We start from the raw sequence: 16,302 nt of genomic DNA, 5'->3' as shown, positions 1-16,302 counted from the left end.
CCGACCTTTGATGATTTTAGGCATCAGGAGAAGGTTTTTCTTCTGTGTATCCGCCGGAACCGTATTGGGTCATTAGCATGCCGGCTAGGATTCGGCCGGCAAGGTAAGAATTTTGTTACCATGTGTGAGTGGGGAAAAACGATTTGCTGGTTTTTACGGAATTGAAGAGTCGACCGTGTGGAGACTCCTTGAACCGAGCGAAATGTTGAACCTCACACAGATGCACTGCAAGAAGGGAGTGCTTTAAGTTCGAGAGATCAATCTGTAATACCCCGGCCTAAACCAAAAACAATGGTCGTTCCAGAGTCAATTCGGTCACAAGAGAGGATGGGTTGATCTGTAGGAGGGAAGCTGAGAAATGCGTGAGATCAATGGTGATCTGAGATTGTAGGTGTGTTGTGAATTCAGCGTGAAAATGCTCTGAATGATTGAATTTTGCTTAATTGAGAGTAATTTCTGTGAGTTCGTGTAGACGAAATATTGTTTGTATGAACTTTGATGAGAAATTGCTCGTTCTGGCGAATGTTGTTCGATTGTTCGAAAAACCTCCTTTTTCCAATCAGGATTCAGAGACATTTTTATAATACCGGAGTTGAAAACACCATGATCCCATGAAGTGTGACAGTTGCTGGAATCAGATAGTGGGAAATGGGGAAATCGTGTTTAAACCAATTACTCATCGTGCGGAGACTTGGTTAACTTTCCACCCACTACTTTGCTGACTCTTCCAACTGATTGCACGACTTGCTCACATTCTCGTCGTGGGTGAACACACGTGTCGTAGACCGCCAGACCAAAACCCTAGTTAATATCCCCCCACGTAACACGATTGAAATATTGTGATTGTGGAGTCAGTTGCTGACTTTATGGGACGATGAGTCCATGTAGCGCTAAGTTGAACATGATTAGCAAATGTTTCGAAACTCATGAATTTAATGTGTTTGCTGAGACGAGGTATCATTATAACCTAAGACGAGCAAAACTGTGTTGCTAAATTGTTGAATATTGGTAGTTGAACCAATATTCTTTGATTTGAACAAATATTGCTAATCTGAGTGAATATTGCTAATTGAATAAATATTGTCGGTTCGAGCGAATATTGCTAGTTCGAGCAAATATTGTTCTTTTGATGAATTGTTGGTAGCTGGAGCAAATAAAATATTAATTTAAGTTACTGACTGCTGGGTCGAGAAAAATAAATATGAATATCAATCATGGAATCAACATAAAATTATCAAAGTGTTCGAATCTGCACAGAATCACGTTTCTGCAGAGCTCTGGATTCAAAACCCTAATTTTACCGAAATGATGATTTATTGCAAATCAAAACAGGACCGGCTACATGGGATGACGGGTTCACCATATAACGCCCAGATGCTCGAATGAGCAAAAAATACCAAAGTCTCTTGAGGACCAGTTGGTGAAAGAATGATTAAATGCTGGTTTAATCATTTACTGAAATAATGCTCGTGTGAGCAACAAATCATAAAACCTGATGTAGAAAATATGAGGGGCCGACCAAGAGGTCATGAGACCGACTCTTGATGGTCGTGGGACCAGTAGATGGTCGTTTGAGCGAACTTCCAATTGTTTGGAAAGAGTTCGAACCTAATATGAGCAACTGAGCAAATTAGGTTAAAATCATTAAAACATGCGGGACCAGCTGTTTGCAAGCCTCGGGGTCACCCTTGGTCGGTCAAGGGGATTTGCCCGTGTCACCATAGTGTCCATGCTTCAGTCCTGAGAATTTTGATATTTTCTGATGCACGTTTGAGCAACATTTGGAGAAAATATGCAAAATCCATGGTTTTGCTGAAACCGCAAAAATACATGAGATGATGAAAATCATAAATAAACAAGGAATCACAAGGTGTGGGACCGGCCACGGCTAGGGCATGGCCGTCCGGCTGACACGCGGTCCCACATGCTTTTCCCAGTTTTATGTGATTTTATGTATTTTTCTCTGATTTAAGGGAAATTCCATGAAACTGGAGAGTTTGGCGAAATTAGGGAACTTCCATGAGATGAGAGACATAAATTAAAATATAAAATAGGGAATGGGAGTGTGGGACCGGCAATGGCCGTGGCATGGCCGGCCGGCCAATGGGCGCGGGCCCCAAGGCACTCTTCCCAATTTTATGTAATTTTGATGATTTTAGATAATGTTTCATAAAATCAAAGGGATTTGTTGAAAACCAAGATATTTTGTTGAAATCAGGGAGTTTTCATGAAATCGGGAAACCAAACACCAAATAATAATAAAATAATGGGCGTGTGGGACCGTCTAGGGCATGGCCGACCGGCTAGAGCCCGGTCCCACAAGTTTTCCTAATTTTTTTAATATTTTCCATGATTTTAAAGAAAATACATGAAATTAAGTAATTTTAGGGAAAATTCATAAAATCAAGGAATTTTCATAATTTGAGAAGGAATAATAAAATAATGGGACGTGAGGTGTCGGACCGGCCACGGCCAAGGCATGACCGGCCGGTCGGAGGTCCCGCGACACCTTTCCCTAATTTTATTATTTTTTGATAAAATCATGTGATTTAGATAAAAATACATGAAATTAGGTAATTTTCATGATTTTAGGGAAAATTCATAAAATCGAGGAATTTTCATAATTTGAGAGAAATAATAAAATAATGGAGAGTGAGGTGTGGGACCGGCCACAATCAAGACATGGCCGACTGGTGCTCGGTCCCGCGACACCTTTCCCTAATTTTATTATTTTTTGATAAAATCATGTGATTTAGATAATTTCTTTGAAATAAAGGAAATTTGCTCGAACGAGAGGATTTTCATGAGATCGTGAAAATAGTAAAAATATGGTAAAATATAAAATTGGGCGCGGGACTAGTCACGGCATGACTGGCCGGCTGGTAAGCCTAGTCCTCTGGCGCTTTTGTTTAATATTTTATTATTATTATTTTCCCTTCCTATTTTGCATAGGTTCCTCGTTCGTTCGTATTTTTAAAATGACCGTTCGTGCATTCAGAATGCTGGTCTGTGTATTATCTGCTAATTACACTTGCACCATTTTGTCATGGCTTATTCGATGCTCAGATACCTGTTTCGTTGAATATTTATTACTAACCTGTGGAATTCTGCTGGGAAGAACCACAGATTGAAGTAACGAAATATAACGAGGAATCGTAGAATATTTCTGAATATTCAGGCGATTAATTGACGACTTGTAGAATATTGCTGGATATTCAGACGATGGCTCGTAGAATATTGCTGGATATTCAGACGATTTAAGATAATTAATTGCTGGCTTTATACTAGAAGGGCTTCCTGTCTAGGAGCATTAATTATCTTAGGGTTGAGCAATATGAACTTGCTGGAGCGTCATATTCCTCTTGCATAGTCGGGGAAAATCTGGTTACATCCCGAAGACGTTGTCGCTCTATACTAGCAGACATGCTGTCTAGGAGCCTCCCAATCTTTCGATTCTATACAGTATGAGATGTGCCGTGGCCTCAGCTGAGAGACTGCACATCTTCATCTTCTCTGAGAGACTTTCTCCATCAGAGGTGGCATGAGTTTTGATGCACAGAGACATGAGTCTTGATACTCATCCGATTGCCGGATCCGGAGTAATTACTGAAATTGCTCAGTATTCATGAGATGTGTCGTGGCCTCAGCTGAGAGACTACACATCTACACGTACTCTGAGAGACAGCCTTCTCAGTCAGAGATTTATGACATGAGCTTTCATGCTTTAATGAGAGACATGAATCTCAATACTCATCCGGTTGCCGAATTTGGAGTATAGTTTTACAATTCTACCCTTTGTCGAAAATCCACCATCTACATTAAGTCCCCTGCTTAGTGAGGAACAATCATGTTCCTCATTCAGCATTTAATGGTGATTTTCCAGGTATAAATGAAAATAAGTAATTGATCTTAGTCATAAGATAAGATATTATCGGATTTCGACTGAATGAGCAAACCATGGTTTGAGCGGAAACCTCTGTGGCATAATAGAGCGTCATCCAGTGAACATAAAACCGTGTAGAACCGCTGGTTCAATGGTGGAACTTTGGTTGGTTTAGGATTCACGGGTCGGGCCCAAAAGGGAAATCCTTATGGAATTAGGTTTTGGAAATAAAATTAGGTATAAAAGGGATTAATTCTTTTTTTTTATTCTCCTTCCCACGACCACTATCCTCTTCATCACCTTCACGTCCGAGCTTGACAGGAGCAGGAAGGATTTTCGCCGGAGCGTCACCGTCCGTCCGACCGGAGCTAGCACCGTCCGGCCAACTTCCGGCCGGCGCCGACCAGGTGCGTCCAATTTTTGTTTTTTAGATGTTTGATGATTCCATGAGTGTTTCATGCTTTCACCATATCAAAATCATATACATGTGTATATGTTGATGTGGTTTTTGTAGAAAACCCTTGTTTTATCAAACGTATGTTCGTTCAATCGTTACTTTTGAAAACTAATAAAAATCCCTGATTTATGAGAGATTTTTTTTATATATGTGGACTTAGGTCCAGTGATAAAACTTAGTCTATGAGCTTTCATGTGAACCAAGATTTTACCTTAATAGATGTGAGCTTTCATAAAACCGAAATAAACTCCGTTTTAAAGGATAATGTTTATTCAAGGAATATATATTTTTATGTATGTAAACTTATGTCCAGTGATAAAACTTTATTTATGAGCTTTCATAAGAGTTGGTATTTTATCACAATAGGTGTGAGCTTTCACAAAACTAGCATAAACCTTCGTTTTTAATAAAACACTAATACGAAGGAAAATAGATTTTTTTTTACATGTAGCCGTGACATATTTTATGTGAAACATGATGACGTATTTTATTCACATGGATTTGTTCTTATTAGATAAATTCTGAAAATTTATATGAACAAATTGCATTAATTTTTGTTTTGTAAAATCAAGACAGGGTTTTGAGTAACCTTCAAACTATACAACTTATTTGTGATGAAGTCATGTCTTATTGTAAATATCATAGTTCAGTTGTGTGAATGTTCACATTATGAAAATTATGTACATGATTTTATGAGAAAATCATTTTCCATGAACTAATGAAGTGTTGTTCGTTATTGCAGGTTTCAAGGAACGAATTGATTTCGTGTGTTAACTTTTGTATTGCAACCACTATTGTTAGTGAAATTGAAAGAGGTAAGAGTTCAAGATTTACCGTTTGTAGACACCGGCATTTTAATTTGCATGATTCCATCATCTTATTGAATTCGCGGATGACTGAAACATTGTGTGGATTTCACAGCAGCTTTGCGAGGATGTCTGATTCTCCAGCCAATGACGCTTCCAGAGATGAAAGGTGTGCAGATGATGATATCTCCATAGAGGAAACATGCACGGATGAGACTTCCGTTGGTAAGGAAGACGAAACACCTGGAATCATGAATGTCCCAAACATAGATGACGCTTTCTTTGAGGTTCAGGAGCCCGAAAATCGTCTCAAGTCCCCGGTATATCGCCTTCTGATAAATCCCAAGACGGTCACTCAAAAGAAATTGATGACTCCTCATGCTGCTATTTGGTTCTGTCTTGAACGAGGATTATTCCAGGCTTCAATGATTGAATTCAAGCTTTCTCGACGCCCTTTAGAGAAGTTCTCGGGATGGTCTAGACACATGCTGGGATTTTCTCCTGTTAGAGCTATGCTGGATAGAGCACAAATTACCAGGGCCGTTCAAACATCTGGAGATTTGTATATCTTCATGACACACGAGGTATTGTAGCTCTTCTTGCTCGCTGGTTCATCTCAACTCATACGTTTATATGCAGCTGGGGAAAGTTCACTATTACCTTGGAAGATGTAGTTGCTTTGTTGCATCTTCCAATTACAGGTAACTTTCCTGAAGAACTTTGGACGGCGGAAGAGAAAGCAGTTTCCAAAAATTTAACATCTGAGATGGAGAGAATCAACAAGGTTTTTGGTAAAGGTTGTTACGCTCATTGGTTGACACATTGGTGGTCACGAGACGCCCCTCTTGATGAACCCGATGGTATGTTGTCTATTGCTGCTTTCTTGTGATTATGGCTGTCCAGAGATGTGTTTGAAGATGCTGGTACCTTGTTGAAGCCGTTTGTAATTCCTTTCGCTATTAAATTGGCTCAAGGTGAACAAATTCCGCTCAGTATATTATTCTTGGGTTCTTTATATTCTAACATGGACTCTTTAGTCGAAAACTCCAGTGTTTCGAACGGCTTCATGGAGATTGAATGCTACGCCAATATGATGTTCCTCCAAGCTCTGATGTGGGAGCGTTTCGGAAACTATGCAACCATTCCCCGTAGTGTCTTACAAAGTCTGAACTCTGCTGATGCTCGACGTATATTCCATGAGAAAGACAACGCTAGGATTATGCGCTGGTCTACGAAGCAAATTCAGTCCAAGACACGCTTCATCGACGTATTAGATGACGAGTCTGAGTTAGACTTTCGTCCTTGAGTGGTGGTTCCTCCTCGCATTTCTTAATTGAAGACTTTCAATGCTGGAGAAAGTAAGTATTTGAAATCCGGTGCTGATTTGAGTGATGGCGAAAGATCTTTCATGTTGAGTTGTACTCCCGGTCACATAATATCAGCAGCGTATGGAGATTTTTCGGTGGAGGAGTATAATATTGACAGAACCGCCCGTCAGATGGGTATGGACCAATGTGTTCCAACCTTCAGAAGGAGAAGACCATCAGTGGAAAAACTTAAGACTTGTTTAGATCACAAACATGATGAAGAGAGCTCCTATTGGTTCCCTTGTATTGATCAAACCACGTACGTGACTCCAGGTTACATGGAATTCTGGGATCAGCAGCTTGAGCGTCTTAATGATTATGTGACGGCCTCCCAACCCTTAGTGAAGGATCCCCCTTCTTCTGAGATGAGTGCCTCTCGTCCCAGACTAAGGAATATTTCTGGTGGTGACAAACGAAAGACATATCCAAGAGGTTCACCGGTATGTATTCTTTTGCATATTCCTCATACAACTCGTATAATCGTCTTTAATTACTACATCAATTTCTTTTGCAGGAGGTTCGTGCTGTGAGACCTCGAATTGAAGTGAATTTCTCATAGGCGGAGGCAATTGCCCACGGTGGAGAAGGCAGGAGCAAGAATTGCAAGTTGTTTCCCAACATCATAAAGTCCCCAGTCGCCTTTTTGGTGAGTTGTTGATATTTTTCCGCTGTGACTTCTTCCACCCGCATTATCAGGATCTCAAAACCAATATTTGTTATGTGGTTATAGGACTTTGCTCCGTCTAGTATTGACGGTCTTCGATTCTCTGTTTCTGGGCAGACGACTTCTGATTTGAGCGTTGAAGAAGAAGTCGTCGTGAGTAATTTCCTTTACCATCGGATATAAAAGTTTCATGTGAAGATGCTAATTACTTGATAATATGTCCAGGAGGATGTCATCATGGAGGCGGAAAGTGCTGATGTTCGACCTTCCTCTGAGAATATAGATGAAGGCGCTTCCAAAGATTCGGAGCCAAATAGAAGTAATGAACCCCTTGTCGTTAATACGGACGATCATAATTCCTCGAGTACTTCAGAGACCTCCAAAGTAAGTATATACCCTGTACCCTCTTCATATAAGTATGAAAGTGATGATTTGTGAATGAATGAATGAATGAGAATCAATGTGTATATATGAAAAAACTTGGTCGAACTTCGTCGTCAGAAAATTCAGAACCCAGGTTTTTACCAAAAACGCCGTAAAATCTTCACCTGGAGTCGGATTTTAAATATCTGTATATGTATCCTCAAGCCCAAGAAATTACCAAGCTTTATTGGAGAAGATTTTTAAGTTTTGAGCACGTTTAGGGCCTGAAAAAGACGAAATAGTAAACTTCCAGGAGACTTTCAGAACTTTTTTCAGATTGCATGTTGCCCGATGTTTTGACCACATCTCCTAGCTCGTTCGCCCAATTGCCAAAATATTTTGACATGTTGTAGAGGACTTCCATACGAAGAGAATGGTATATGACCCAACTCTAGACTCCATACCAATTGCTCCCAGTTCGTCATTAAACACAGGGAAGTGTAAAATTTCTTCAGCTGAGTTTCTTTGAAAACGTGTTTCATGACTTTGATGCTACTTGTACACGTCTTAGATGCATGATAAGGAAATTAGATGATGTTAGTTCACTTAATTTCTTAATTTTATAATCGTATTGGATTTCCATCCTTGAATCATTCTAATCCCATGTAATTTTCGCATTTGGTGCCGAATAACGAAGTTGGGAATTATGAATCCAGTAATGATGGTTTGGGCAATCCAGGAGTTGTCGGTGACAAGACTTCCATATCTGTGCCTCAAGATGATGAAGCGCTGGTCGTTGATGCCGTGGAGGTAGAAGAAACTCTAATTGTGCCTCAGAAGGTGGAACCCGAACCCGAAATAACGGAAGCTACTTCTTCTGAAATTGTCTCTATGATCACCGATGCTGCTCCAGTAGTTGAGAACCAGATGATAGTGCATGAGTATCCGAATGCAGGGATTTCTTTTGATCCTCAATTTGGTGAGTTACTCCCGTATCACCAGCTTGTTGGAGGATCTATGTACAAGGAACTGTGGGAAATGTATGAACACATTGTTGTCACTCGGGATCCAGAACGCAGTCATTTTATGACGAAACAAGTGGAGGCTATCTTGCGTGTCATAGATGATATCCGGATTACTGCCAGAAATGTTGTTACTCAAGATGTACTCTTTGATTGGGAATACAACTTGAAGAATGCTGAAGATCTTGGCTTCAATCTGAAGTGGCTCCGTCAAAGACTTGAAGTTATCAGGAAAGCAGTAAAGGGAGATGTTCCCTTCCCTACCAGTGATGCCGTGTTGAAAAAGATAAATGAAGTTGTTGATCTAACCAGGGAGCTGGAGGTGGAAAATGCGGCTCTGAAAGTCTTGGATGAGACAGAGGAGCAGAAATCTTTCTTCGATGGTTTTCTTTAGTTTCCTTTCCATAATCCCATGAATTTCTGAACTTCTGAGAGATGTGAGGTTTTCATTTGGATTTTGATATTAGCTGGTTTTGGATTGCTAGATGGCTAAGGATTTTCTTTTGGATTTGATTGAGATTTTCCTTTAAGTAAAGTGAACTGAATTTTTGATAAATTGTTGAATTCAAATACTGATTGCAAGTATTGCAAACATTTTGGAGGAATTGAAATACAATGAAAGAAACTCCTAAATGCCAAATCCAGACATCATGAGTGCTCAAACGCTCAGTACCTCAAATACCCAATAATTTCAGACAAACGCCTTAAGCTAATTCTCGTGAATTACTGGCAGGGTTCTGCCATCCGTTTTGACCAATTTGTAGCATCCTCCAGTTATGGACTTAGCAACCATAAATGGTCCTTCCCAATTGGATCTCCTTGCGGAGTGGAGATCTCGTTTAGCCGCCTTGAGAACCAAATTCTCTTCCTCGAATTCGTTCGGCTTAGTAGTTCGCTCTTTGAATATCTTTTGATGATTCCATGGTTGTGGCACGTATGGGCACTCATGTAGAGGAGAGTACCCAGCATACTGTCTGTCGTGCTTAGCCAGGTCTTCAGCAATAAACCTCTTGATAGAATGACCGACTTTGAGAAGCTCTGAACCCAACCATTGGGTATAATATTTGCGTGGTGAAGTTGTCCATTCATAACTTTTGGTAATTGCTAAATCGTTTGTAGGGAGAAGTCCTTGAATCAAAGCATCATATTTGAACATTGGTAATATTGGAGCACGAAAAGGAATAAGACTTGCCTGAGCTCGAAACCTTTTGACAAAGGTATGTGGATTTTCCCCAGGTTCTTGCGGGTAAGTCCCATCAAGGTTTTTACTTCCTCCAGATGCTCGAACGGTGGGGTGTCCTCTGTTTCCTCTTCCAACTTGGAGTCTTTGTCAACGACAGAGCGTGTTGAAAGCTTTGAAATTACCCTTCCAGCATGAATCCAAGTTCTTCCAAGGATCATGTCATATCCAGGATCTTCTCGAATTATGTAAAACTTGGTCTCAGTGCAGACCAAATTCTCTGTGACTTTGAGAATGATGAAGCCGTATGCATCTCTGGAGATTCCTTCGTGGTCCCTGATTGCTATGGGAGCATGAGTAGCCTCTTGTCGAGTAATGCCAGCAGCTCTGAGAGTTTTCAGAGGGATGATGTTGACGGCGGTGCCGACATCAACGAATGCTCTTTTGAACTCATTTCCTTTAATATGCACGGTGGTGAGCAGTCCCCAGTCATACATTTCTTTGTCGGTGGCTGAAGGTTCAGAAGGTACTTCTGGAATCAATAGGCGTTTCCCGGTCACTATGTGGTTCAAAGCTGTGAACATGTCTCCCCTTTGTGCTTTTGACAGATAGAGAAATTCACAGACATGCTCTATCAATGACTGAACCGCTTCCTTGACTAGTGCTTCAGAAATGGAGAAAGTCCTGACAGGAAGAGGATCTCTGTGTACTCCTTCGGCTCCAAGGTTAAGTTCTCCTGACTCAACTTTTTCTCTGAATATGCGTTTCAAAACTTTGCAGCTACTTGTGGGGTGATTGACGAACCTTTGGAATCGGCAGTAACGAGGATTTTCCATGTTTTCCTCAGTTAGGTCTCTCCTGACATATGGCAATTTAATTGCACCATCTTGGATCCAGGTGTTTAATAGTTCGAGCACTTCTCCAATGGGGAGAGGGAAATCAGGTGCATCATCAGGAGCTTATGTGCGGTGGCCAGGAGTCTGTGTCTATGGCTTGTCCTTCTTTTGCGTCTTTGGAGGAGCTGCAGTATGCTTGTTCGGGATTATGCCTTGCGCTTGCTCCCTTCAGCAGCGTTTGCAGAGGGCTGCAGGTTGTACTGCTTGTTGATCAGGCGTATGCTTCCTCGAGTGTCACGTGATGCCTCAATCTTTGTGGACTTTGCTCTTTCTAACAGGGCAGGTGCAGTGGTTGCTGATCTCTTCGCGGCTTCGTGAAGCTCTGAGAAAGTCTGGAATCGAAGATTCTCCAATAGATCTCTGTAAACCGGGAGCATTCCGTTGATACACAAATATACCAGCTGCTGCTCTGTGACATTTGGGTCATGACAGTCCAGGGCCTGGACTCTGAATCTTTTCACGTAATCATTGGGATTTTCACTGACCCTCTGGAACATTCTTCCAAGATCAGAAAGAGTGACTTGCTCTGACACGAAAAAGTACCTCCTGTAGAAGGCGTTGATCATTTCTACCCAATTGTTGATAGTCCCCGGTGCGATGTTGTTGTACCAGGTGTATGCTCTTCCTTTCAAGGATTTTGAAAACTCCTTGAGGCGAACAACATGGTTTTGTTCATGCTCTCCCAAGGCTTCGAGGAAACGAGAGACATGTTCTCGAGCATTGCCAGTTCCGTCATACAGAGTAAAATTTGGAGAAATGTAACCTTTTGGAAGGGGAATCCTCTGCGTAGCGGCAGGATAAGGAGGTTAGTGACGATGGACATGTGATGTCTTGTATTTTCCACGGTTCTCCAGAAGGTGCTCCAAGTCTTCCCGAGTAATGAAATTTGATGGTTCCTTTGCTGACGAATCTGCAACTTTGTCAGTTTCATCATCATCCACTGTATGGATTGGGATTACTTCAGGATCAGCAGCATCTGAGGATTTCTCCTTCTCTTTTCCCTTTTCTTGAGTCTTCTCTGTCATCTTATCAGTAAGATTTTTGAGATAATTACACAGCTCCTTCTGTGTAGCAGCCATGTCAGTCTGATTCTTTGCAAGAGTCTCCTGCACTTTGATAAGATCATCAATGGTAGGTAGTGAATTTCCTCTGACTTTTTCAGGGTGTCGACCGAACAGGGGATGACCTTCAGCGTGAGGAGGAGTAATGTCACCACCATCAGTGCTGGAGGCCGGAATCGTTTCCGGGATATTCTGATTGTCATTGTTGTTGTTGCTAGTACTAGCGTCGTTTGTGTTGGAACCTGTAACTAACCCAGACCTAAGACTATCCGTCTTGTGAAATCGTGAGATCGCAACCGAGAGATTAACCTCCCACTGTGGTCGCCAATCTGTGAGTGGGGAAAAACGATTTGCTGGTTTTTACGTAAATGAAGAGTCGACAGTGTGGAGACTCCTTGAACCGAGGGAAATGTTGAACCTCACACAGATGCACTGCAAGAAGGGAGTGCTTTAAGTTCGAGAGATCAATCTGTAAGACCCCGGCCTAAACCAAGAACAATGGCCGTTCCAGAGTCAATTCGGTCACAAGAGAGGATGGGTTGATCTGTAGGAGGGAAGCTGAGAAATGCGTGAGATCAATGGTGATCTGAGATTGTAGGTGTGTTGTAAATTCAGCGTGAAAATGCTCTGAATGATTGAATTTTGCTCAATTGAGAGTAATTTCTGTGAGTTCGTGTAGACGAAAGATTGTCTGTATGAAATTTGATGAGAAATTTCTCGTTTTGGCGAATGTTGTTCGATTGTTCGAAAAACCTCCTTTTTTAAATCAGGATTCAGAGACATTTTATAATGCCAGAGTTGAAAACATCATGATCCCATGAAGTGTGACAGTTGCTGGAATCAGATAGTGGGAAGTGGGGAAATCGTGTTAAAACCAATTACTCGTCGTGCGGAGACTTGGTTAACTTTCCACCCACTACTTTGCTGACTCTTCCAACTGATTGCACGACTTGCTCACATTCTCGTCGTGGGTGAACACACGTGCCGTAAACCACCAGACCAAAACCCTAGTTAATATCCCCCCATGTGACACGATTGAAATCTTGTGATTGTGGAATCAGTTGCTGACTTTATGGGACGATGAGTCCATGTAGCGTTGAGTTGAACATGATTAGAAAATGTTTCGAAACTCATGAATTTAATGTGTCTGCTGAGACGAGGTATCATTATAACCTAAGACGAGCAAAACTGTGTTACTAAATTGTTGAATATTGGTAGTTGAACCAATATTCTTTGATTTGAGCAAATATTGCTAGTCTGAGCGAATATTTCTAATTGAATAAATATTGCCGGTTCGAGCGAATATTGCTAGTTCGAGAAAATATTGTTCTTTTGATGAATTGTTGGTAGTTGGACCAAATAAAATATTAATTTAAGTTACTGACTGCTGGGTCGAGCAAAATAAATATGAATATCAATCATGGAATCAACATAAAATTATCAGAGTGTTCGAATCTGCACAGAATCACGTTTCTGCAGAGCTCTGGATTCAAAACCCTAATTTTACCGAAATGATGATTTATTGCAAATCAACACGAGACCGGCTACATGGGATGACAGGTTCATCATATAACGCCCAGATGCTCGAATGAGCAAAAAATACCAAAGTCTCTTGAGGACCAGTTGGTGAAAGAATGATTAAATGCTGGTTTAATCATTTACTGAAATAATGCTCGTGTGAGCAACAAATCATAAAACCTGATGTAGAAAATATGAGGGGCCGACCAAGAGGTCATGAGACCGACTCTTGATGGTCGTGGGACCAGTAGATGGTCGTTTGAGCGAACTTCCAATTGTTTGGAAAGAGTTCGAACCTAATATGAGCAACTGAGCAAATTAGGTTAAAATCATTAAAACATGCGGGACCAGATGTTTGCAAGCCTCGGGGTCACCCTTGGTCGGTCAAGGGGATGTTCCCGTGTCACCATAGTGTCCATGCTTCATTCCTGAGAATTTTGATATTTTCTGATGCACGTTTGAGCAACATTTGGAGAAAATATGCAAAATCCATGGTTTTGCTGAAACCGCAAAAATACATGAGATGATGAAAATCATAAATAAACAAGGAATCACAAGGTGTGGGCCGGTCACGGCTAGGGCATGGCCGTCCGGCTGACACGCGGTCCCACATGCTTTTCCCAATTTTATGTGATTTTATGTATTTTTCTCTGATTTAAGGGAAATTCCATGAAACTGGAGAGTTTGGCGAAATTAGGGAACTTCCATGAGATGAGAGACATAAATTAAAATATAAAATAGGGAATGGGAGTGTGGGATCCGCAATGGCCGTGGCATGGCCGGCCGGCCAATGGGCGCGGGCCCCAAGGCACTCTTCCCTATTTTATGTAATTTTGATTATTTTAGATAATGTTTCATAAAATCAAAGGGATTTGTTGAAAACCAAGATATTTTGTTGAAATCAGGGAGTTTTCATGAAATCAGGAAACCAAACACCAAATAATAATAAAATAATGGGCGTGTGGGACCGGCTAGGGCATGGCCGACCGGCTAGAGCCCGGTCCCACAAGTTTTCCTAATTTTTTTAATATTTTCCATGATTTTATAGAAAATACATGAAATTAGGTAATTTTAGGGAAAATTCATAAAATCAAGGAATTTTCATAATTTGAGAAGGAATAATAAAATAATGGGACGTGAGGTGTCGGACCGGCCACGGCCAAGGCATGACCGGCCGGTCGGAGGTCCCGCGACACCTTTCCCTAATTTTATTATTTTTTGATAAAATCATGTGATTTAGATAAAAATACATGAAATTAGGTAATTTTCATGATTTTAGGGAAAATTCATAAAATCGAGGAATTTTCATAATTTGAGAGAAATAATAAAATAATGGAGAGTGAGGTGTGGGACCGGCCACGATCAAGACATGGCCGACTGGTGCTCGGTCCCGCGACACCTTTCCCTAATTTTATTATTTTTTGATAAAATCATGTGATTTAGATAATTTCTTTGAAATAAAGGAAATTTGCTCGAACGAGAGGATTTTCATGAGATCGTGAAAATAGTAAAAATATGGTAAAATATAAAATTGGGCGCGGGACTAGTCACGGCATGACTGGCCGGCTGGTAAGCCTAGTCCTCTGGCGCTTTTGTTTAATATTTTATTATTATTATTTTCCCTTCCTATTTTGCATAGGTTCCTCGTTCGTTCGTATTTTTAAAATGACCGTTCGTGCATTCAGAATGCTGGTCTGTGTATTATCTGCTAATTACACTTGCACCATTTTGTCATGGCTTATTCGATGCTCAGATACCTGTTTCGTTGAATATTTATTACTAACCTGTGGAATTCTGCTGGGAAGAACCACAGATTGAAGTAACGAAATATAACGAGGAATCGTAGAATATTTCTGAATATTCAGGCGATTAATTGACGACTTGTAGAATATTGCTGGATATTCAGACGATGGCTCGTAGAATATTGCTGGATATTCAGACGATTTAAGATAATTAATTGCTGGCTTTATACTAGAAGGGCTTCCTGTCTAGGAGCATTAATTATCTTAGGGTTGAGCAATATGAACTTGCTGGAGCGTCATATTCCTCTTGCATAGTCGGGGAAAATCTGGTTACATCCCGAAGACGTTGTCGCTCTATACTAGCAGACATGCTGTCTAGGAGCCTCCCAATCTTTCGATTCTATACAGTATGAGATGTGTCGTGGCCTCAGCTGAGAGACTGCACATCTTCATCTTCTCTGAGAGACTTTCTCCATCAGAGGTGGCATGAGTTTAGATGCACAGAGACATGAGTCTTGATACTCATCCGATTGTCGGATCCGGAGTAATTACTGAAATTTCTCAGTATTCATGAGATGTGTCGTGGCCTCAGCTGAGAGACTACACATCTACACGTACTCTGAGAGACATCCTTCTCAGTCAGAGATTTATGACATGAGCTTTCATGCTTTAATGAGAGACATGAGTCTCAATACTCATCCGGTTGCCGAATTTGGAGTATAGTTTTACAATTCTACCCTTTGTCGAAAATCCACCATCTACACCATGCCGACCTTATATGATTTTAGGCATCAGGAGAAAGTTTTTTTTGCCATAAATAGCCCGCATGGTTGATAACATATTACCTTGCCGGCCAGTAAATAGCCGGCTAGGTAGGAGTCGTATTACCTTGCCGATCCTGGTAACTACACAATTTCCGTTGTCAGAGCCGGCATTCTGACAATTCACAACCTTGACGGCCCTGGAACAGTCGGAAATGTAACTTAAACAAAGCATGCCGACATAAGTATCAAAACTTTACATAACTAAATAAACCATTCATTCAACAACTATAAATCCAACAGTTTTTGTCCAAAATACGAAAACATGTCCCATAAACCTTAAAAAAACATTTTTCCACACCATTAACTTAAACATTTGTCCATCACAACATAAATAAATAAACTAGGAAAGCATTCATTCACCACGACCACGGCCCCATTTAGGAACACTACCACTGCTGCTACCTTCACCACCACGACCGCTACGAGCCCTCTTTTTGTCAGCATTCAGCTTGGCTTGTGCTTCCCTCCTAGATTTTTCTTCCATCTTTACTTAAGCCTCAAGTTGCTTGAATAATTCAT

Source organism: Papaver somniferum, chromosome 10 (genome assembly GCF_003573695.1).
Source record: "Papaver somniferum cultivar HN1 chromosome 10, ASM357369v1, whole genome shotgun sequence".
NCBI lineage: Eukaryota > Viridiplantae > Streptophyta > Magnoliopsida > Ranunculales > Papaveraceae > Papaver > Papaver somniferum.
The sequence above is the reverse complement of the archived record's forward strand: the minus strand, read 5'-3'. Positions refer to the sequence as shown.